Below are 24,272 nucleotides of genomic sequence, written 5' to 3' on the forward strand. Positions count from 1 at the left end.
CTATATGACATATATGAACGAGAGATGCATTTGAGAAATTAAAATGACATGTTGTTCATTACAATCATCCAGTGAGTTCACGCGAGCCCTTGGAAAAATAGAGATCTATATGCGCTAATTTCTACAAAATATGTTTACGGACGTAATAGTCCAGGGCTTGGATATTAACGCAAGGTGCCGTGTAGTTTGGTTCTTGCGTTAACGCTTACCTCGTTACCTCATCGCTGTTCGCGGTCATTGATCTCAACCCATCTGGGCTGAGAGAAAACGTCATCAGAGGAGGATGTATATAATTCCATGTTGCAAGGCTGACCGAGCAACATCCGCGAACCGCAGGTGGATTTAAGGACGTAGGATTGCGCAGTTCTTGACCTGGCTCCGTGTACGACCAGCTCCTTGCCGCTCTTCAGCCTCTTATCAATTCCAGGATGCATCGTCATCCTCCAACGTTGCCAACTTACGCAACCATCGCGTTAAAAACCATCTTGCAGTGTCATGTCGATTACAGGGCGCCACGTCACGCCCGTACGACTGCCACCGCTCTTCGAACGTTACGCAAATCAGTAGTGCACCCGCTTCTCGAAGCGGCGCGAGTCCTACGCGGCAACCTCAAGAGCGCCCGGCGTTCCAGTAGCCCGGCTCCTCTCGTTCTCGGAACGGACGAGCGCGGCCTGTTTGTCTACGTACAGTATTATAAGCGGGGGCGCGCGTCTGGCCAGCGTCATGAAACCATCGCCGCGGCATCTGCTCTTCGTTCGACCAGTGATCGCCTCCTCTACATACTTGCCTACACGCCGGGTATTTATAAACGCCGCTGCCGTGCGGGACCTACGGGCTGGCTGGCCCGCTTCCGCTGATATTCGGCTTCTTCGGCGCGCGCGCCCTCGCGAGCTGTCTCACGTGTTTATCAACCGTCCGGATGGGGCCTCTCGACTTCTGCTGCGTCGACGCCGGCACTCGCGACCGCGTTAAGCAACGACAGAAGAGAGGAGGGGGGTACGTGCAGTGGCAGGCAACCGTCCTACTCGTAAACGTGTCATCGTGCTGCTGCTTTATGCTGTTGTTTATATAGTCTGCTTACGCACCGATGTTCCGGAAAAATCCGACTCTGATCCCGAGAATTGCACACGAACGAGGAGCGGAGACAAAGGGCCCCCTAATATGACGGCGCTGGTGAGCAAGAAATGTTTGTATAGTACACGCATTCGCTTTATGCGCCTCATGTAGGGCTAGGGGGATGTCCCAAATATGGTAAAGTTTGCCCACATTAGTGTACTGTAATACTGTAAGCGTTCACATTTACCGCAGGTAAACCTGAGAAATCGGCGGATTTAAGCTTGAAAATTAGCAGTGAACATAACAGAGCCTTGACCTGCCATTCATTTGAGGACGGAGACGAAAACACTTGCTGCTGTTCTTATATATATATACGATGGCGCACCCCGGTTCGTGCCTCCATGAAATACCATTTTCCGCAATTACCGTTTTGACAAGCTTGCTGAATGTGCACTCCATTAGGTATAATTTTCCGCAATTATTTTGGACTGTCCCAACTATACCGTGTCGCAGCATATTGCCTACGCGAGCAACCGCTAATTTATTGGGCGAGTATCGTTCGCTAAACGAGCGTGTAGCAAACTTACCAGTTTTCTAAACGAACATATCGCATGATCCGGCTTTGAAGCTATCAAGGCGGCGCTCCTTGGAATTGCGGGGAGGTCGTCAGCGATTTTATATCATCCTTGAGGCGCATCTTTCGTTCGCTCGTGTCAAAAAAAAAAAAAAAATCAACAAAAGAAAAAGCTTCGCATTTTCTTCCAGCCGCCTCGCATGGCGATACTAAAACGGTCCGCTGCTATACTCTGGCTTTCCCTGGGGCCTTGGGCGGAGTTTGTGAATAGCAAACAGCAAAGCAAAGTGTTGCTGCTGGTGCCGCCTGGCGGCGCGCGCAGGGGCGGCGCACAGACAACTTAATTTCGGCCTAACGTGATTTGGATAAACGGCCGTAGGGTCCCCCGGAGAGATCGGCCCCTACAGCCCGCTCTAGAAATTCCCCCCTTTCCCCTTCCCCTTCGCCTCTCAAGTCCTGCTCCTTGAATCTACTCACTGCCTTCATTATGTTGTTACAGGGAGTTGCGGTTCTGTGAACTCCCCCACGTCTTCTTAACCATCTCCTCCCACGCCCTTTCCTTCTTTTTGCTTGCTTGCGTTTCAACAGCGCTCGCCGTTGAAGGCGCCTCGCAGTCTATATGGTAGCGGTCTTCGACTGTAAACTGACAGACCTCTTCTGCCTGTGTTTGCTCTCGGCACGCTCTTTCCGAATGGTTACTATTTATCCTCGTTATGCTCTTCCTGAGTTTTTCTTTTTTTTTTCTTTGAGTTTCTGTTTTTATTTTTCCTCCACGCTCTGGCAGGGCTGGTCAACGAACCCCCCTGTTTATTCCCTGTCTGAAGACCATCGCTTTACTGCTGTTTGCTTTGGCTGGCGTACCTTCAGCGCTTTCTTGCCATGCCTGCGAAAGCTTTCTTTACGAAACCCATTATGGAACAAAACTCTTCATTAGGAAGCTTCTTCCGCATTATCAAGCGCTCCGCTTTTTTTTTTTTTTTCGTCGTTTCGGAGTTTCGAATTTTCTTCCTTTTCCTCTTGCCAAATACATTAATGGAGTGCAGAGGGGACAATAAAGCTGGAACTCTTTATATTCATCGCAGCGCACGAGTCTTCCTTCATTCCTTTGTCGGCGCTCTTTATCGCATGCCTATATCTGCTTACCTGGCTCAGTGACTACGGCGTTCTGCAACTGAGTTGCGAGATCGCGGATTCGATTCCCGCGGCAGCGGCGGCCATTTTCGAACAGGGGCGAAATGCAACAGCCCTCGCGTTCTTGGATATGGCTTCAAAATTATCACGGGAATTTCCTCAATGCTGCATCCCTCAAAGCCTCACCTATGGCAATACTCATAGGTTAGTCAAAATATGCTGTTAAGATGAAATGAAACTGGCGCCAAGTAAGAAAGACTTATGTGCGCTCACATTATTTTCATTCATTGTGTCCTTTACAATTGTCTTGGTTGAATAAAGGAGGGAAAATGCGGCAATCTCTTAGTTGATATTCGCCTCGATATCAATGAGGGAAACTTGAAGGGGTTGTAGAAGTCGCGGAGTCACACCACACTAGGCAAGGCTGTGACGCTGACTACAAGGGGTTAATTGTTTATTAAGATGGAATATGCAAGCGTCTTCTTTCAGGCTTAAGCGCATCTCCACCTAATCCCCTTGCAACGGCACTGCACGTACTTAAAAAAGATTCCCTGACATCGCCCTCGCTCCATCGTTCGTCCAATCACACTGCGGTGTGCGCAGTGTGGGCAGAACGGGGCTCCAGAGTGACGCAGTCCGGAGTTGTAACTTATCGAGGTCGTTGCCATAAATCCTTACTTTGCAGAGGGCCTCTGCAAAGTAAGCACTTTCACGCTCGTTTGGGGCACCTGGGCCCGTTCGCGAAATGTTTTGGCAGGGGTGCGGTCAAGAGGCGATGCATGTGTTGACTTCAAAGCAACGGCACTGCTTCCACGAACCGAATGGCGGAAGTCTCGCCTCAGTTAGCACGCTTACGCACTTTCCGTAAACCACGGCTCCCCCACTGGCTATAACTCTCCGCCGCCGGGCTTGTTGTCGGGCCGGGCGTCTCCTTTTTGACCACCGCCGCTCCTACATACATGTAGCCGCCAGCACGAACAACGCTTAAATTACGGGGTTTTAGGTGCCAAAACCACGATCTGATTATGAGGCACGCCGTAGTGGCCGACTCCGGAATAATTTGGACCACCTGGGGTTCTTTAACCGGCACCTACATCTAAGTGCATAAGGTGTTTTCGCATTCGCCCCCATCGAAATGCGGTCGCCGTGGCCGGGATTCGATCCCGCTACCTCGCGCTTAGCAGCCCTACACTATAGCCACCTAACAACCATGGCGGCTTACGAACTACGCTGAAACTCCATTGTCTTCTGCTTCTAAATATTCAAATATTTGAATGCATATGCCGGATATCTTAATTTCAATAAGTGAGTGTAGCTCATCTATGAATTACTGAGTCGTTAAGGCAGAACTATTCTCATAGTCACACGCAGTGATAATTTATATTGCTGAGATTATTCGTAGGAGCGCTGTTTGAACACAGCACTTCTCTTCCTTAATGTTAATTTTCCGTATGAAAAAATGTGTGACAAATGGCTAGCAATGTGACAAATGGCTAGCAATTTGTCTCCTTAAAGGGACACCGCGCTCACCATCTTGAGGAGGAGGAAAAAAATAGGGAAAGGGAAAACTGGAAGGCACAGTACAGCACACTGCATTACACGGAGTGCAAGCACTATAACCGAGAGTCGAGTCTCGTATCGCCGAAAATATTTCTAGAACTTTATGGACCTCATAAGCTGGACTTTTCGGAAGAATATAATATCAATAATAAGCATTTTTTAATCTTTTTTTGTGACGGCTTTTTACGTTTGTTATGGCCAGCCTTGGTTAGCAGTTGGCAAGCTAGCGCGCATTTTCTTTTTTTTTTTTTTTCACGCCGCAGTTTAAATTTATCTGCATAAAACTTTAGGCAGTTATATGAAGCGCAGGTGCAGTCAAACGTTTTTATAATGATGCTCTTGGGACCTCCAAATCCTTCGTTGGACAGTTCACTTCGTTGTAAAAATCACGCACAGTACGGCTTGGAATAGTCCCGAGAATGAGCATGTTTAACAAAATGTAACCTTTATTTAAAATGACATCGAAAAATAACTAGTAAAAGATGTCGCTATTTTTCAACTGCGCACTTAGTTCGACGGAAGATGCGACTACAGCCAACCTATGGCATGGAGGTTCACGGCATGCACCGCGTCTTTTTTCCGGCGTTGACCGGCGCTCCCTATGTGCGCCGCAGGTCAGTAGCCAGAGAGCAGTAGCGTTCACCGTATCAACAAATCAACCGTTACGGACGCCTAGATTCCTTCGTTGCACAGGCAACTTCGTTTAGTGGTCTTTGCCGTAGAGGCGCATGAAAACATATATAAAAGATAGGCAGTTGGTCGGAGCATTAGGGATTCTTCGTAATATAAGGTCATTTCGTCGTGAAGGCGTTTCGACCGTGTATCAACTGTGTTACGAGTGGATCCGAAGTATACTAATCAGTGGGCAGAGGTGCCACCAGTTCCTCTTTCGGTACCGTATACGGTCGTTTTTGAGGAGCGGGGTATAGGAGGGCTCATGATCTCTACAACGTGCCGGCGAGTTCTTTATCGGCGCGCGCAGTCTCGTTTGTGCCTTCCACCTCCCAGAGGCCGCCATTAGCTGCAGCTTAGGTTTCCATTCGGGTTTCCCGCCAGCGTCTTCCTTCTGTGTACCTGCTTCTCCCGCTGCGTTTCTTCTGCCTCTTTTGCTCGCGCTCGCTTGCTTCTCCTTGGCGCGGTGCGCAGGAGGTTCGTTGAAGGGATTGCCTGCTCTTAATTCGGGCTAATGAACGAAAGCTGATCGGCCCGCTTTTCAGCGGCGAAAAGCGCTCTTCCGGACCTTCTCGTCTCGTTGCACTGCCTCTTGTGCTTGGCTGCTTTCTCCTCGTGGGCGGCAAACTAAGGGCTTGGGGGGAGGGAATGAAGGGGAGGGGGGGGAGCAGGAGGAGGAGGAGGGCTTTGGGTTGGGCGCTCCGTTTCCCGGCTCGGCGAGCGAGAGCGAAAACGCGGAGCGCGCGTGGCTGTCTTCTTACCTGTTTGTCTTTTGACTTTGCGCGAGCGCTAGCCTGAAACTCGGGGGCTAACGACTCGTCCGTAAGTCTTCCGCTGTAGGAAGAGAGAAAGAGCGAGTGAGAGAAGAAGGGTAAAAATACCCGAGTTGCCAGAGTTCCCGAGGCAGGTATAATGAAAGGCAAACACGGCGATGCTTTCAACGTCGGGCCCCTCCCCTTTATTCTTCTGCGGGGTGCGCGGTGGCGGCGGCGGCGGCGGCGACGTCATGCGAAAAAGTAAGCTCGGTATAGCGAGCGCATAGTTTCAGCTAACTAGTTCCGGGGAAGGAACAAAAGCGCATTCGACTATAGTGCCGCAATTACCTGCGGATGTTTGCCCTGGCACGCGGCGGCTGCTGCCTCTCGTCGCGTCGGGGTTCCCCGAGCGGCAGCAGAAGCGATGGAGGACAGGCCTGTCGCGTAATCTTATTCATGATGTCGATGATTCTCTTTCGCTTTCGGCTGCTTCGCGTCTTAAGACCTCGTGCTTGTCTTTCGTTTCCCTTTTTTTGTTTTTATTTTAATTCCTGAAATGTATTGGCGGCTGAAGTACACGACGTCGGTGAAGCACGCGGAGAGGACGGCGCCGTCTTGTTTTGACGGCGTTACTTGTTAGACAGCTGCGGAGTGCTTCTTGCGACTCTGCACCCCTAGGTACACTTATTGCGGGAATCAAAGACTACGGACAATTTCAAACAAGCACTTCTCGGAATGTGCACTCTTTGCCAGAAGTACGCGGGCTACGTTGCCTGCGTCCGCCAGCCAGTCTACAGTCTGCTTAAGGAAGTTCTTGTGGTATGCCATAAGTTCCAACGCCCCGGGGGACGGAGAGAACTCTCGTACTCGCCTTTCAGAGGCCTGCAGTGTCAGGAGCCCTACAGCAACCGCACCACACCACCGAACGACATGTACATGGTAAATGCGCTAAGTGTATTCTGCAGTGCACACTTCTGACAAATGATCTGCGATTCCTGGCCAAAGCAGTTACTGTGTTACGCTATTTCACTGTTCGCACAAAGGCATCTGATCTGCCTCCTACGAATGGCGTGTTATCTTAGGGCTATCGTGTGAACTAGACGGATAAGTCCTGGACGTATGAAAATGTAGGCTTTATCCAACATGCGCTAGTCCAGTGGCTATGGTGATGCGCAGCTGAGCTCGAAGTCGCGGGCTGGATGCCGGCCGCGACACCCACATTTGGATGGCGGCGGGATGCAAAAACGCGCGTGTACTTTGATCTAGGTGCACGTTACAGAGTCACAGCTGGCCAAAATTAATCTGGAGTCCACCACTACGACGTGCCTCATGATGAGATCGTGGTAATAGCCCGGAATTTAATTTTAAATCAGAAGTATAGACTTTCTTTCTTGCGTTTGCTCGGTGACGTCAGGAAAGACTATCAGGACGCGCGTAGAGTATATATATAGGGTTCAAACCGCTTCACACGTTGAGCTCTTTTGTTTTGAACTGAGATCCCGTGGCAGTTCTTTCCCAGCTCTCTTGTCATCCACCTAGACATTAAAATTACAGTTTATAAAAGAAAATACTCAAGTCAAGGACAAGAAACAAGTTAACGAGGCTCCTCCGACTTTTGGCGCGATAGAGGTGGAAGCTCGATATCTCTAACAGGACAGACATCCATGAGTAACTATAGCTTAGCAATTCGTGCAACGCAGCACTTAGGCGAACGTACACCGCGGGTGTCTAAAACGACGAGAGAGGAGAAGCACTATGCGATTGTCCAAAAACAGCCAGCAACGAACTTTCTTCAGCACTTCACTTCAACAAAATTTTTTTAGCCTCCAGCAGGGAGGGCTCTTAAAGCGTGCAACAAATGGCATGTTCGTGAACTCATAATTAATTTTATTATAACCTCTTTTACAGGTGAGGAATACGAAACTTGGTTTTCCACTTTTTTTTTTATGTAAGCTGTAGTTTTCTTCCAACATACGAACCGCACCTGGAAAGAGGAATAAAGATGAACTTTACTGTACAAACCTGAAGATCAGTGGTTAAGGAAGCGAAAAAGAAACAGCGCTTTTAGTTAAGAAACTTACTGCACTTTAAATGCATCGGCGGCCGCGCGTAAAATATTGCGTTTCGGCACTCCACGCGTAAGATTACTTTCCCTGCGGCCGATGTTACTTTCTTTTTGACCGCAGGTTAACGACAACCACGTTAGCGCTTCTCCTGCGCACGCAGAATGCTTAATTTACGGTAATCACGGAAGCACCTTTTTGTTGTCCTGATTCACGAAAATAAACTTCGCTATGCGCAGCCAGGCGTATCTTTACGTTGCACTGATAAAACATTCCAATCTTTACTGCAATAGCGTTGCCGTATATAGTGGATGACAGCGCATGGACAAGCTATCGTGCCGTGGTAGCGTTATCGCGACTATACTTATGGATCCTCATTTAGGTTAATCGGTTTCTTAGTGCGTCCGTAAAGACTTATGCTCGAGATATTGGGCCACCTCCGCGCCACGATTATACTGAACTTAACGATACGCTCGGAATCTTATAGTTGAGAGAGGCGAATCGCTGTAGCTTTAAATAAGAGACAATACCTTAAAAATGGCAGCACCACTTATGGTCATCATCGCCGAGCAGTTCATTACATATAAGCGCTTTGCTGTAATTGGAAGCAAACCGGCCCGCTGTCTTCGTTGACGGCATTCCACAGCGAAACATTGCAGCTGTAAGCGTAAAACACGCGCGCTCGAGGAAAACGAGAAAGAGGTGCGGAAGATAGGTAGCTGTTACGAAGTCGCATTGCATTACCTCATTTTTTTGCTATCCCAGTCTTCGTGGAACGCGGCTACGTGATTTTAATCTTGATTACGCCGAGCGGCGGAGCTGTGTTTCAGCGCTGCAGCTACGAACCACTCGACTGCTGCACTATAGTAGCGAATGGGAGCCCGAGTTTTACAGCGGCGCCCCATTCGTCTTTCTTTCTCTCTCTCTCTGTCTTTCTTTCTCAGGCTGTATATTGTGCTGCTTTTATGTTGTTTTTTTTTAAATCTTTCTTCCACTTTTCTCCGACGGCGTAATAGTTCCCTGCTTGAAAACGCAACTTCTCGTCGGAAGCCAATAAAGCCGACAGTTAACGCCAGGGGGGGAGTCGTTTCATAAATCATGTCGTACCTCCGCCGCGCTTTGCGTCGTGTTTTATGCGTTTCTCGGTTGCTTTCTTTTTCTTCCTAACTCACTGTGTTCACCCTCGGCAAGCAATCCGCGCGAGACAGCGCGCACGCCTTGCCCGCTTTTGCCGCTGGATAAACTGCAGTGTAAAAGCTTCACGGCTGCGGGGCAACGCGCCACGCAGCAAGCGCCAAGGTGCGTGGTGGCGCCCCCCTATGCGGAAATATGTAAGCTCAATATTCTGACCCGGGGCGCGAAGCTCTTCATTTCGACGCACTTTATTTACCCGTCGTCGGCTTGCGCGTTTTGCGTTTGTTGCTTCTAAATCTTAGTTTACGCTTTTTTGTTTGCGTCTTTAACCCGCAGTCTCTCGCGCAGATAAAAAAAAAATTACCCGGAAAAAGAGTTGGAAAAGGAGAGAACGAGAGGGCAGACAGGTAAGGAGTTGATTCAGATGGATAACGCATACTAAACGCGAGTCCTGGATGCGAAAGCACGGAGGAAAGGGCAATGAAATATAGACCTCCATTCGTTACGCATCGCTCGCCATGACTTTCTCGGACGCAGGTCTTGCTCTCCCTGAACGATTCTGAGGAGCTCGCATGCGGTTTTCAAATTCAAAATGGGTCCCAACACACACACACAAACAGACACACCACCCCCCTGCTCTTTTTGCTCTTGCGGTAATCCCACAGGGTCGTCCGAACGAACTTCTAGATTTTCCTCCATAAGTTCTTCGATCGACGACGTTTCAATCGATGCCTTGGTATCGAGAAATATACAGAAAGGAAGGGTCATAAATCTCGACGGGTTTCGCTGGGCATAACGCTGCTGTGGCCCGAAAAAAAAGTCGTGCTGTTATACTCGGATAGAGTGTAGCGGAGCAGCGTAGATATTACTTTGCGAGAGAGGTAATGCGGTTTCGTCATTTAGAATCAGTATATATATATATATATATATATATATATTATTGCGATCTTTTTTTTTCGCTTATATTCTTTGCAGCAATATACGCGTCCATATGGCTGCCCAGAAATCGCTCGCTGTCAAGTTTATGGCTGTCCAATAACACTCTTCACTTGTGCGTTAGGAGATTTGAAGCCGTCACATGTGCGAACCAACTTCTTTTCCGATATGGAGAGTAACTATCTTCTGCTAACAAATTAGTTTCATCAGCTCGTCTAAACAAGTCTTAGTTCTTGTTGGTGCATGCATGCGGGTTTACGCTCGCGTCTAAAAATCCTTAGCTAAAAAGGGATTAATGAACAATAAAGCAAAGAGAAGACTTGGAAAAAGTAATTGCGAAGAAAAGATTAAGCTGCCAAGCTTACAAGACGTCGCACGTTATTGAGAGACCGCGGAGCCTTTTTGACGCAGTCAGTATTAACGTATTCGTGAAAAAAAAAAAAATTCGTGAGGACGGCCTTACGAGTGTTCGCCCGCTGAAAATTTGGTGATTTCGAAATTGCCAGTAGATCACCGAAGTGATGGCGATATCGGTTTATTGCAACACCTCGATCATTGTTGAAGCTTTATACGCGCTTCTGGGGAAGAGCGTGCTTTCGCAATTTTCCTAAACGATCGAAGCACGGGCGGAGGGGATCGCTTATACGACGAGGAAAGTGACCGTGTTCCGTGATGAGCGAAACGACCAGGAAAAACTCGGCTCTGTAACGGGACCCCGGGCCATGGGACGGTATACGTCGTCGTTTAGCGAACGTAATTTCTGCGATGAGCGTAAATTATAAACAACGCAAGTCAAACAGAAAGAGCAAGTGAAGACGGGCGCGGGGAGGATGCGTAAGCATCGTCGCTCTATGCATTTGGGGGGACTCTCGTGCGTTTCTATCGCTTATTACACCCTGAAGGCGATGAAGCGGTAATGTAAACTTCGCGTCGGGGAAAAATTTGGCCCTGATTTTGAAACTCGATAGCCTATACGCAGCTGAAACATCGCGCGTGCGCTTGCGTTAGTAGGGCTTTGGTTTCCATCGGTGTCACACGCACTGTGCCTCGCTGCGTATAATAATAGCGCGATGCTCCGCTCCTGCTCGTCAAGCGAGATTGAAAACGGTCGTCGCGTGTCCGAGTCTACTTTAATGGCCGCCGAAATTTTGTCGTTGTTAGGAGGAGGCTGATGTGTCCTCTCGCGTGTACTCCCGAGAAGAAGGCCGTCGTCGGCACAAGGCCGGGCCGAATAAATCTATTCGCCTGCGCCCAAAAGTGTGTGTGTGTGTGTGTGTGTGTGTGTGTGTGTGTGTGTGTGTGTGTGTGTGTGTGTGTGTGTGTGTGTGTGTGTGTGTGTGTGTGTGTGTGTGTGTGTGTGTGTGTGTGTTTCTTTTTTTTTTTTCTTTTTCGTCTTCCTGGCTTCAACGTCATCCCGGGAAACGCGGCGTGTTGCGGCGCGCACCGCAAACGACTCGAATCGAAAAAATTCAGAGAAAGAGCATTTTATATTTCAGAGGAAATAGAGAACTAACAAGAAAAAGAAAAATCTAACACGTTTTGCGGCCGAGACGAGCTTGTGACGCTTTATTTTTGATTTTTTTTTTTTTTTCATGAGACGAGAGAACAGGAGTGAAGAAGAGGAGGAATTTAATATAAGCGCGGCAAGGCCGGGCGGCGGTTGTCGGCGCGAGTTTATTTATTTGTTTTTTTTTTTTCCTTCCTCGGCGTGCTTTGCTGCGGATGCGGTAACTTTAGACGCCACGCCGGAAGGCAGTGGCGTCGTTGGTGTCGGAAGCGATTACGGTCGCGTGGTCGCTTTGGTGCTCGCTGCTTTCTTGTGTACTGCGCTCGTCAGTTCAGCACTATTTCTTTCCTCTCTTTTCTATCCGTCCCTCTATCGCAGGTTTTCGACGCTATAAGGAGTTATTGTTATTACCATTTTTTTTTTTTTGCGTTGCTTGTTCATCAAGGCCTAGCTGCCTTGTAGGCTTGTTTCATTTGTGCGAAGTATTTTAGCGCCGGCAGTGAGTCATGCGCTTCTCTCGTTGGCCGCCGATCTTTGGTGTTTCACACATTGTGTGGACACTTCCGGGAACACCTTATATCACTCTCTAATCTCATTGCGTGGTTTCGTGTCTCACGCGTTTCTTTCTTTTTCTTTTTTTTTTATTTCTGATCCACTTCGCACATGCGAGCTGCTGTGATGCTGCCCTCTATCCAATATTTTTGACGGCGCCTTTTCAGCGTTTGCGTTCTTGTTTATTTTTGTGTCACTCACCACTTTCTGTCTAACGTGTAGTCAGCGGCGGCACGCGCTGTTTGTTAGCTCTTCGTTGTCATCTACTTCATACGTGACGCTCTAATATCGAGCTTTGTGCTCGTCTGACAATATTGACAGGATGGGTTTGTGCACTGGCGCACCCACACGTTGTTGCGCATCCAGGTCGCAGTTTTAACCCCACTGCCCCAACGAGAACACCGGAACGCCGCGCATTGTTGTATAGAGGTGTTGAAGATTGGTTGGGACCCAGGGGCTTTATCAGAGGGTGTCGAATCGCATAGGCGCCGAGAACACGTGAAATATTTAGTTCCAGGGTTACGGTTCCCCGGCAGATTTATGAAGGTGTTCACTGTGTAGCACGCTGAGGATAAGTTTTAACTAAACTGCCTTTCTAGGACCTTTCCGAGAAAGGTGTGAGTTCCACCAACCGCAAAGACAAACATGGTGGACCTGCTATGCTCTGGGAAGGTGACGTAAAACCGTACGTTTATTATTCGGTACACTGTTCAGAATTATGTACCTTTATGCATTTTTTACACAAGGAACATGCCCTAACAAATCGCCCGTCGCCTTGTCTGGGCTTTCTTTTCGTTAACCTGTTCCTTGTTACGCCTTTAAACAGCGCGTCTAGCCACGATGTTTGATAAACTAGCTCCGGTTGCAGCTTTACTAACCTATCAGTTATTGTTAGCTTGTACACCTGGCTCAGACGATTGGCTTGACGTCTCTATACGCGCAACCCAAAGTGACTTGATCGACTGAGCAACGCGCGTAAGAAAACAGCGCGACTGTACAGACCTGTTCTGACGCATATAAGCGGCGTCGTCAGGGGGTGTGCCCGCAGCGTAAGCGGTGTTCATTCCTTCTTCGGCACAGTTGAAAGAGGCGGCGCAACGCGACCCGTAAACGTCAAGGATCGCCTTTTGTTTTCGCCTCACGCTGAGAGATGGCGGTGACGAACTAACGACCGTCTTCCGGCAAAGAACGTCAAAGTGGCCCGCCGTGTGCCCAGCGAGTTTCCTTCACTTGCCGGCCCGCGTGTCGAGATTTACGAATTTGAAAGAGGATTACGAGGACAAAGGAAACAGGCAGACAGAGTATAACTACGAAGAACAGCAAACGCATGTAGATACAAAGGGAAAGAAAAGACATATATTCTTATAGGAAATACGGAACAACCAAGAAAGAAAACAGTTATAGGCGTTGCTTGCCAGAGGCAAAGAAACCACCCCGAGCCTTTTGGATTGTGAGGGAAGGAAAGAAATCAAACAAAATTACAGTGCATCCGTGTTCGTTTTGCAACCGATCGGCATCCGCTCTCATATTCGAAAGAAAGAATTTGCTGCCCGTATTTACTTTCAGTAGGCTTTATATGTTAGCAGCAGCAGGTACTCAGCTGGCAGACGTCTGCATACGCTACAGGTCCGCATGCGGAAGCTTTCCGAGAGCCCTGCTTTTATTTCTCTCTCCCAATGTGAACCCTCTCCGCATTTAGGAGCATGTGTCTGGTTTTCTGCGAATGACAAAGGCGCCGAGTTATATTCTCCGCTTGTACGTCCTTCTTTTTTCCCTTTCATACACGCTCGACGCTGTCTGCGAAGACCTATGATAATACTTTCTTTGTCTGGAGACGTACGAAACAAAACAGCGCATATTAGCGATCCTTTGTTCGGTGCGCAGAATAGCGTACACTTAAAGGAAATGCGCAAGCAGTTACCGGAAGCCGCACGCATTCCTCTTTCCGTTTTATTTTTCTTTTCTTTTTTTCTTGTATTTTTTTAACGGTTTACCGTGGGGCTGCCTAACGCTTCTCCCTTGATTATATGCGCTGGGTCGTTTAGCGAGCTGCCATTGTTTCGACGGGCGCCCTTTCAGATTTCGAAAGATCTTTGCTCAGTATCATTACGTTTGTGTCGATGTCGCCCACTTGCGCTATAGTGCCTAATTACGCGCACAGGCGACTCCTTACGCGAAAGGGAATCACTTCATTCTCGTTTGAGGGAGAAGAAAGCGATCGCGTGGTCGCGGAGGTGTCGTTCATTAATTAGTTAGTGTGTAGCTTGCCGTGAAAGTTACGCACTCATTGTTAAAAATGAAACTTTAGGCATTTGTTTCCAATGTAGGTAGGTGAGCGTATGGTTATTCTACTAGTCTAAACTGTAGAATAAATTAGCTGATAAAAATGCGTGGACTGCATCCTTCTCTTTGACTTTATTGTATCACCACGAGTGCGTGATACACGCGGAATAACATGATCTCTGCTGTGCAGCTAGATACAAGCCATATTACAGTTCCGACGCGGTGTGTGTGTGTGTGTGTGTGTGTGTGTGTGTGTGTGTGTGTGTGTGTGTGTGTGTGTGTGTGTGTGTGTGTGTGTGTGTGTGTGTGTGTGTTTTCCTATTCACTACGATCATACCTGGACAAACAGATGTCCGTGAGACCCTCGATTTCAATAGGAGCCGTGTTTGGTACTGATTGTTTAATTTTTCATTCTTACGAACCTTGGTCATCGGCTCGCGCCAGCTCGCCAAAACTGTCATCGCTGTCAAACTCGCTAGTCATCGTGATCGGCCATTCTGTTGGACGGATGATGCGAGATTAACATATTCGGAAGCAAAGACTCCTAGCAAATGGCAGCCTTACGGTCTGTTTTCCTCGTGCTTAATGCAGGTGAGTGGGTGCATGAAGAAATGATAAACGTACGAGAGGCCCGCACTGCCGTCGTTCTGCGCTATAGCGGTACACCTCGCGGCCGCAACGGGGAAAATGCAGTCCGCGATCTCTCTGGCCCGGCCATTGCCAGCAAATGGATACTGCTGACTAATTTTCTACTGCACTTACCAACGCAGGCTGGTCCGTAACATAGTTCAAAATTTTACTTTATGTAATTTTAAAACAATTCAGCGCAGCTGTGCACACTCTCACGCAGCGATTCGATGTCTACCTTGTACACCTACGCACCGCTGAGTTAACGTTGGCGAAAGCTTAATTGCCATAGCAGACTACGTCGTCTCTGCAGTTGCAGGCGTAGGCCTGCAGTAACTACTTGTCACTGCGGATAAATAACAGAAACTAAGCGTATACTTTCGTAAGCACGGCCTCGCCTATAGCCGCACCTTGGGAGCTCGCTTTTATATTTACGCGTGGACCTGAGAGTTTCTAAACATCAAGGGCGACAATTCTCGTAAGAAAGGAGCGATTAAGCGCGAGTGTTGTACGTGCTGGGTGCATCGGCGGCCACCGCACGGCTGCAAAGGAGCGCATCGTCGCACGGATGTTGAGGCCCGTGTGAACGTCAAGCCGTTCTTGGCGAGAGCCGCGTTTCTGCGGAGCGCGGACCTGATGAACTCGGCGCCGAGGTGCGAAGGTAATGGCGAATTCCGCCGCCGAAAAGTACGCGCAACACAGCCCTGCGGCCGGCTTGGCGCCGCCCGCGTCTTGCTCGCGGTGAAAACGAGCGTGCGCGGTGCCTAGGCGGCCTCGTTACTTTGCCTGCAGGCGTTAATCACTCCGAGAACGGCGGGAGCTCTGTGCGCAGTTATAGCTACGCAGTGCTGCCAGACCTATAACGACTGCGCGAGCGGCATTTTTTTTTTTTTTTTCTTTTCCGGTATGGATTTGCAACCGTTTCTGCGTGGGCGCGCGCGTTCCCGAGGATGCGGAAGCGAGATATTTCGCTCACGTGCGAGGAGGCGCTCCACGTTTGAGGAAGGAAGCGAATGGCCGGCGTGATTAGAACGATGCGAACACTTTCGACGAGAGGCGCTATAATGCTCAAAATTCGCCTGCGCGAGCCCTCGCTTCGCACTTTGTAAGCGTCGTAAAGTTGTTTAGGTACGGTTGTTACGCGTGCGCTTGTCAGTGTGTTCAATTGCGGTTTTCTGTTTCATGTATATGAATGCCTGCCGTAGTAGTGTACGGATGTATTCTTGTTTTAAGTGTCATTCCTAGAGCTCTGCAGCCACTGAAAGATGGTATTATTTAGATTACGCAGAACCACAGTGTGAACCACCAGTATCCATACCAGACCCTGATTCATCATCTGTCCTGTGTCGTGTAAAGCTGATATCAAACCCTCAGGTGCAGCCTCGAACTCTTGTAACGCGGCCTATTTTGGTTGAACCAGCGCATAGAAAGTGGAACAGATGGCGAGACGCAGACAAGACCAATTTTACACTCTTACCCACATGACTCTGCATGTGTAGGAGATAAAAGACAGTTTAACATGTACGTGTGTCTGGATTCCTATATGCTGTATTGCAGGTTGGAAAGAGGGGATCAGAACGATAGAACGAAGAAAAAGTACAACTTCAACGCGTGTCATACTGTTTGTCTCAAGTAGTCATTCTTTTCGGCATGATCATCAGCCTGTAACAGCTCACTAAGATCGCAACTCTTAAACAGTTTCTTTTCTAGGGAGATCAGGATGCGTATTCGCAAAGCTGATCTTTCGTAAGAGCGTCTCCTGATGAGCCGGTGTTCGGGCGCCCGCCACTTATGTTAGCGATCGGCATAATAATGATACGATTACCGATTATAAAGCCAGTTCTGGAAGGCAACTACATAAGAGAAGTCTTTGGAAAGCAGTCCCTGCTTTCGCTGTAAAAGTGCTGGCCCTGGCATTTCTCTAAATCCGAAGAGACAGTAATGCTTTATTCACGTGGTACATGTGTGCGCCATATAGTATATTTGCTAGTGCGTTTGGTTGCTTATACTGATATAATTGTGTAGGATACAACTATCTACGCCTGATTGATGAAGCTTAATGTCCAAAATCAACGTGGGAGCTACGAGTTGTTGTTGTTGTTGCCTCAAAACATAGCTCGTACCCACGAAGCTACGAGTTCAGCTTGCCCTCAAAGCTTCTTCTTCTTTCTTTTCTTTTTTTTTTCTGTTTTTAATCCAGCTTTCTCAGAACATGGCCGCCATGGCTATGGATTGGACCCGTAAACTTGTCCTAAGCTGCACAACTAGCTACAGCGGCGGGTGTATCAAATGAGCCCTTTGTAATGTACGTGACATTATTTGCTAAGATTTAGTATTACGGTTCATATAGCGGTTCAGCGTTATGGACGCAAAGTCCTTCAGCGTAATGGCTTTCCTGAAATGGCGTATGCTTAGACCGGCGGCATTTGTAAACAATAACTAGAAGCTGGAATGTTGTTGAGATTCGCTCCTCTTTTTGATATTGCGTCGCGCTAAGTTTTGCTGCTCGAGGGGGAATTTGGTCATAAACACGCGTCCCTCACTTTCTTGGCGTCTCTTCGAGGACACTGAAAGGACAAGAGAAAGAAAGTGAGCCTGCGCCTCTGAAATTCTCGCTTTTATGAGAAATGCGCGTTCGCTTCGAGGAGGACGCGTGATGAGCGGCGATGTCCTTCTCCAAGGGCAGTGCAATTCCGCGATGGAATGCGGCGCAGCGTTCTTTGTGCAGAGAACGATTCTGCGAAGGCTTATGGGGAAGGGTGGTGCAAGAAGAGAACAATGAGCTCAGACGAAGCTTAGAAAGACAGCGCGGAATACGTCCGAAGAATTCTTGGCTCGGAAGCGTGGCTGCGCAAGTTGTGTTCAGCCGGGCGGGCATAGCAACCAGAAGTACGACATCGTTTCACGTATGAAATGTGCAAAAAAGTTTAGCTTACCGATTATCATTGCCCTTTCTGTATCCGAAGGGGGGGGGGGGGGGGGGGCGGGGCGTAACGTTCTTACTAAATAATCGACGAAGTTTCGGGTTGCTGGGCAACGTCATGGCTGGCCATTCTGACTTCGACAGTAAATACTCAAACGCCGTTCGTCGCCTTCGGCCTAAAATCAGCCGCTCACGAAATTGAAATTTCGCGCTTACGGTGAAACATTCGAGCGAATTGCTAAGCTGCAATAACTTGTTTGCTGTGGCGGGGATGAAGACAGCGCCGCGCGTTCTTTTGGGTCGCGGACGAGGTGGAAATTTTCTCGCTGCATGGTTCATTTACCATTCTGACTGTCATAGTTTCATGAGTCCCTCATATAAGCAGCTCCCGTAAGTACATTCTCTCATAATTCCTTCTCCGAAGCGTTTTCATGAATAGATGAAAAAGTACTCGGTTGTGTATCTCAATAAACTTTGAAAGAAAAAAATTCGTTAGTGATTTTGTATCCCTCTCTACATAAACTACACGTACGGTGTTTCGTTCTATTGGGACCCAAAATTACGCGCACCTAACATCTATTCGCGCCCGGTCTACGGTTGGTACGCGTTATCAAATTAACGAATGAATGCGATATGTGCATATTTTATCAGAGCCTGGCGTGCGTGTCCCGTAGAGTTTCATTTGCTGCTCGCTATAGTACTTGCACAAACTGCGGAAGTGTGAATAGCTCAAGGATTAAGTTTGAGCGATATGCATTATTGTCCCACTGCAGCCATTTCGCCTCCTTTAGCGCCTGGCACGCTGGTGCAGGTGTCGTAGTGGTTCAACTTACCTTTACATTAGTCGTTATGGAACTTATGTTGCATTTATACTGACCTTCAGTAGTATTTAGTAGATTTTCTGCTGAAATGTAATTGAATCGAAGGATGTCTACGAGAGACAGAGTAAACACGACCGAATGCTTGGTGGCGGTCGCTACAGCACGGTATTATATCTCTGTGGCTGGCTACTTTTAACTTTATTTGCGTCTAATGCGTCTGCTACTAAAGCGCCCTTAACTCAGCTCGGACAAATGTGAGTCAATTGACTGAAACACTGGTATCACGAGTCCGGCTCTGCCGCTTATATAGAGGGCCCCAGCTTAGGCTGTCGGACGTCGGGAGCTAAGTTCCCTTGCCAGTGCGGCCTGTGCGTGCGCTAACATTATAGGCCCTGTTTGCAACGCGAGCACATTGTGCTTCATTATGGGTACGAAAGCTTTTGATTGAAGCTTCAACTGCTACTGACATGCTCTGGGGAAAGACAATTCACCGTTTAACACCGCTTCCCTAACCGCTTCCGTTGTGTCTGCCATCTCAATTTGGGCAACGCTAACTGAAACTTCCTAACCCAGACTGTGAAGCATGTGTAGCACGCAAACTGCGGCTTCGTGTGCAGTTTAGCAGCGGCTAACTTCCATTAGTGCGTAACGTCCGTTAGCCTAGATTCGGTTAGTTGTTCCCTGTAAGAGAAAATAAATTACCAGGCAGTTACGCCTCTCAATTTAATAGCTTCACGTTTGCAGGATAGAAATGTAAGCCTCGCTAGTGAGATCGCCTGTATGCAATAATATTAAATATTAACGGGGCGACCGGGGCAACAGCCTGCGCTCGTTTTCTCGCTCTCATCCCAGCTTCTAGCGCTAGACGAAAATACGAGCACGCTGGAGTCGTGCATTCCCGCATATCCTGCAAGCTTTGCGTGAGAGACGCTGCATCATGCCGACTTCACTGTGCGCGGGCAGGCTTCATTACAGAGTTGTTTAAACGGAGCCGGAGAATGAAAAATAATTTTACAAAAAGCTGTCCGAGTCTCTCTTTGCAGGCATTCTGGCGCCGCCGTTAGGAATGCCGTGCTGTTGCTGCAGCTGCTTTCTGCTGCTGCCTCTGAAGTGGTGAAACTAAACGGGCGTGCCTTTCCTCTCTGTGGCTCCATTCTTCTTAACTTCGGGGACAAAGCCGCTTTAGCCGCATATTTCTCTCGCGATAAACGGCTTCCAACGAGAGTAATGAGGCTGTCTCGACGCCGCTGACGCTTGCAGCGAGTCGAAAAAAAAAAGCTGCATTTATAAGTCTGGGAATTGAGAAAATTTTGCTTTTTTGTAAACACACCTCAACTCGAAGTTGCGAACAGGATGACTGCTTCAAATTATCGCCAGCATAGTTTTCCGCCGCGATTGCTTCGTTAACAAATATTTCGAACTTCACAAACTGCTACAGGAATTGGAAGCTGCTACGTTAGCTTTTAGGAACTACAATAAAACGTTCAAAGTCGTTATTCTCGCCCCTCTCTCGATGCTGTCACCACAAATGCCAAGGAGAGTGGTCCGAAGAAGCAATCCATGCCAGAAAAGACTACCTTCCACTGCCGGAGACATCAGTGCGCCTGCGCATTGTCCATATTGGGAGTTTTAGCAAAGCTAAGCAGGCGTAATAATAACCAGAAAAATGTTTATGGCTCTACACGTGCGCAACATTGAAGTGTACAGATGGAAAACGCATTTCTGCGCTCCGGCTTTCTATATAGGGCGTGTCAGGCGCCAAACGTTCAAGTCCAGAAGCTATATCTTTAAACTATCGCACGATAGTCTTGAGTAGAGCTTCAAGAACGCGACGTGTCTTCTTTCGTCGCTCAAAACTTGGACGCGCTAAGTAATTTGTGTTCTGTGCACGTCAATTTTTTTTTCTCTTTTTTTATTAAGTGTAGGAAGCCACGCTGTATTCCAGAAAGACATTTCCGATTTGCAACCGACATGCCTTATGGTCTCGGTGCTCCTTGCGTTACTGCTTACAACCTCCTCCTCCTCTTCGGCTGCGGGACGCGTTTCAGCATCGCCTGAAAGGGGCTCGAGGATTCGCGCCTTCCTCATCAGGAAGCGATGTTCCAGCTCATTTAGCTCCGTGCAGGCGCGAAAACTCCGTGGTCATTGGAAGCCGCTAACGATGTGCGGCGGCAGCGTTAGCGCACAACGCCTTTATCTGAAGGCGGACGACTCTTCAGCGCATAGGTGCCGGCCGGCTACGAGACAAAGCAAGGAAAAGAAGGGAACTAACCGGGACTCGGCAACTCGGCTCCCGAAGAAGTTGAGCGATAGATCGGAGGAATAGGAGCACGGCACAAGACTGGGCGAGCGCGAATAACTATCCCTGGTTCGTCGACAGTGCGGCACACGGTTGTGGCTAATGAAGATGAATGTTCGACCCTAATCCGTCTCCGCTGCCGCGCTTCTCCGGGAGGCGGGCCGAGCGACGCCATTGTGATGACAATGGATCGGAGGCACCATTAGGTTCCCTGGTTGCGAGCCGGATTGAAAGGAATTAGAGCGGAGCCTAAAGACGCTCTCGCACTGCGTCTCTGCGGCCGGTCCGCGAAAGTATAGAAAAAAGAGGGAGAGAAGAACGATACCATCTGTAGAGCTACGTCGGCACTCACCGCCTGTTATCAGGAACTTGTTCCGAGCTCCGAGCTGAAAAGAGATTGGGCTTCGGGAGGGAATTGTGGACGAAGGGAAGAATACTTGCGGAAGGGGGGCATTGAGCGAAAGGCGGACATTAGCTGGCGGCTCTAAACCGTCTTCGTTGTAGGGCGGTACTCGTTGTTACGAACTAATTGGCTAAGTATCCGCACTCAGTGCGTAATTTTGTTGGCCAAACTTAAACTCGGGACTCGCGACTTGCTTTATACTAATGGGCTTTTCAGTAAGGTAGTGCAGGAGACGGTTCGTTTCAGAGCGACTACCTTGCGCCTTGATAGCTGCTGCAGGTTGGGTGCACCGTGTCGCCTGATGATGTCGTGGTGCGCGCGCGCTAATCGACGTGACTTTCGTTGTTTTGTAACATCGCGAGCGCACTTTGAACTTGTGTCAGAGTCGGTGAAAGGGCAGAGTATTTATTGAAGCGCAATATTGTATCGTTCCGCTGGAACTGCAACAACTTCCCACTCATTGCAGTGTGTCATTGGTAAGCTGACCTGTTGCCTTCCGGGAATTTACCAAGTGTAAACGGTCGCCAAATATGAAATGGAACACCGGATTTGTGTTCCAAAGCCGTTAATTTGCCTTATGTGTGCTTGTAATGAGAAAACGTTACATGAGCATGAATTTTCAACAAGAAAACGACAAAACACGCACAAGTGAGCGAGGTTCCGACTTGCACGTCGGAAGGAATCGCGGTTAGAACATATATGAGGTGTCCCTTTTATATTGGATGAAGATCTACCTCGATTAAAGGCCGACTGATAGCCCGTTGACTAGTAACTCGACATAGAATGACTAACTATAACGACCGATATGGCTAACCATCCATCGGCCTATCGCACGCAAATAACAGGTTACTATATACTATGTCCCGAGGTGGTCAATGTCTATGAGACGCGCCATTGAGAAGGGCTTGTCGTTAACTTTAACCATTTAGGGTACCTAACTATGCGCACACGAAGTCTTTTCTGGACCTCAATAAAGTCACTCACTCACTCACGAAGTCTTTTCGTGCAGTGACTGCTCGCTCGGGAATTTCCTTTGTTCACGGTGTGCTCTGTTCACGGTGTGCTTTGAGGAAAAAGTATTTTCTAACATTGCTATTTCATTAAGCAACACTGCTAACGGCGTGGCAGCGCAGAGATTCATGATTCACAACTTACAGTCTATACGCAAGGATTAACTGATGGATTGACTGATGAACTCGCAGCTACGGTCCTTTTAAGACGAAGCAATCTTTGTCTTGTCAATTTACTAAATTTCTTATATTTGGCCTACGTCATTCTTGGGATACTGGGTATGCACCTTTCACATAAGAGAAGACCTGGGATCGTGGTCTCGCGCCGCCCGAGCGACCGCGCGCGCCCGCCGGACAGCAAGGCTCCGGGGGGAAGGTTGGGAGGGGGGGAGGCGCTTTCGGGCGAAACTGCGACTTTTTTTTCCCTCGTAATAATTTTGACATATCATCTGTCTGTTCTGGCAGAGTAGCCACCGTTATTGCTAAATATTAATAAAGAAATTAGTAATGTAAGTTGAGAATTACAAGATTTTGCTGTGTAAGCCTTCGCTGACTGCTTTTGTTTGTCCCAAGTTATAAGGGTCGTGAAAGTTTGAGGCGGGCACCGTTGGGTCAGAGTAGTTAGAGTGTTGCGCCAGAACGGCGCTTCCTTCTTTTTCTCGGTGACGTTTATTGTAGCCCTAATGGTCGTTGTTATCCCAACGGACTCTAATTGCGGCGGGCGCTGGTCAAGCTCCTTTTCTGGTGGGCTTTCGTGACTGTAAAAAGAAAGGTTAACGCAGAAAAATCAAATGGTCAGCTTCGTTATGGCGCTTACCATAACTACTTGAGAAAGATGTTTTCTAAGTGCGCCATTTTTGTTTCTTTGCGTATAATGTTATTCCCTAGATGGGCGGGCACTTGTGCGTAAACTTTAATTACAGCTTTTCGTGGTGCATGACCTGCATTAAAAGGTAGTTTTCTAGCTTGAAGCAGAGTCACAAGCTTGGTAGACTCGCATTTCATGCACTTGTTTTGTGCCTCTAGGTCGAAAGAAAACATATATGGTCGTTAGAGTTGTGAGCGCAATGCTCCGTGATTCTAAGTTATTCATACTTCAATTTCTGATGTTGATCACGGCAACAACAACAACAACGACAAGGAACTGCTATTCATGGTTTCTCCATTAGTTCAACTCCTATAGCCGCTTTAATTTCCAGAATCTTCGACTTCGTTTTATTCGGGGCCTACGTAGTGTTTGACGACGTAAGACGGGTGCGCAACTGTAGCTCGTATACATAGTAACAATTTACATGGTCTCCTTTGTTTTCCAAGGCAACACGCTGACAATACACTCGGTCATTGCTATCCTTGCGACTACATCGTGGGTACTCATGGTTGAATAGCCCGCTTCGGCTACGGCATGTTGTTAGTGAACAAGCTGCCGCCGGTTACCCAACGGTAAAAATGGGTACAGGCGTCGCCGAGCTCTGCACATGCCTTTTTTGAGGGGCGTATCGCCTGGAGAAAGAGCCAGCGCCTTGCCAAACACTGTCAGAATCCTGTCGGCGTGCACGCAGGACGGTATTTCACTGTGCATGTTTGCCTTAAAGTACATCACAAGGTCAGACACCGTAGTTACTATACGTATTTAATACGTCGTACTTACCGGCGTTTTTCATTCCTAATGCATTACTCTTGCAATAAGGTAAAGTGTCACGTAAATGTTTCTTATGACGTGAACGCTATAGCGACGATGACTTAAGGGGCTCGCTGTCAGGCCAAATATTTTCTTGGAGTCACGCGTACTTTTCTGCGCACTTTCTTACAATGAACAGCAAACTGTAGTGTCTATTTTTCTGTATTTAGTGGTCATTCGATGGCCGAAAAAGGTAAAAGGGAGTCGACGGCTCAGGTGTATCACAATGTCAAGGAATCGCAAATGTCAAAGTTTCTTACCTTTATGTTACCCTTCACAATTACTTTG

The 24,272-nt window shown here is 48.2% G+C and overlaps 1 protein-coding gene across 3 annotated transcripts in view; it reads left to right on the top strand.

Annotated features, from left to right (window-relative positions):
- LOC119442492 (chondroadherin) overlaps nucleotides 1–24,272 on the top strand; it is a 213,894-nt gene that overhangs the window by 182,111 nt on the left and 7,511 nt on the right. The gene's annotated exons all lie outside the window — the stretch shown is intronic.

The sequence above is a fragment of the Dermacentor silvarum genome, chromosome 2, assembly GCF_013339745.2.
Source record: "Dermacentor silvarum isolate Dsil-2018 chromosome 2, BIME_Dsil_1.4, whole genome shotgun sequence".
Classification (NCBI taxonomy): Eukaryota; Metazoa; Arthropoda; class Arachnida; order Ixodida; family Ixodidae; genus Dermacentor; species Dermacentor silvarum.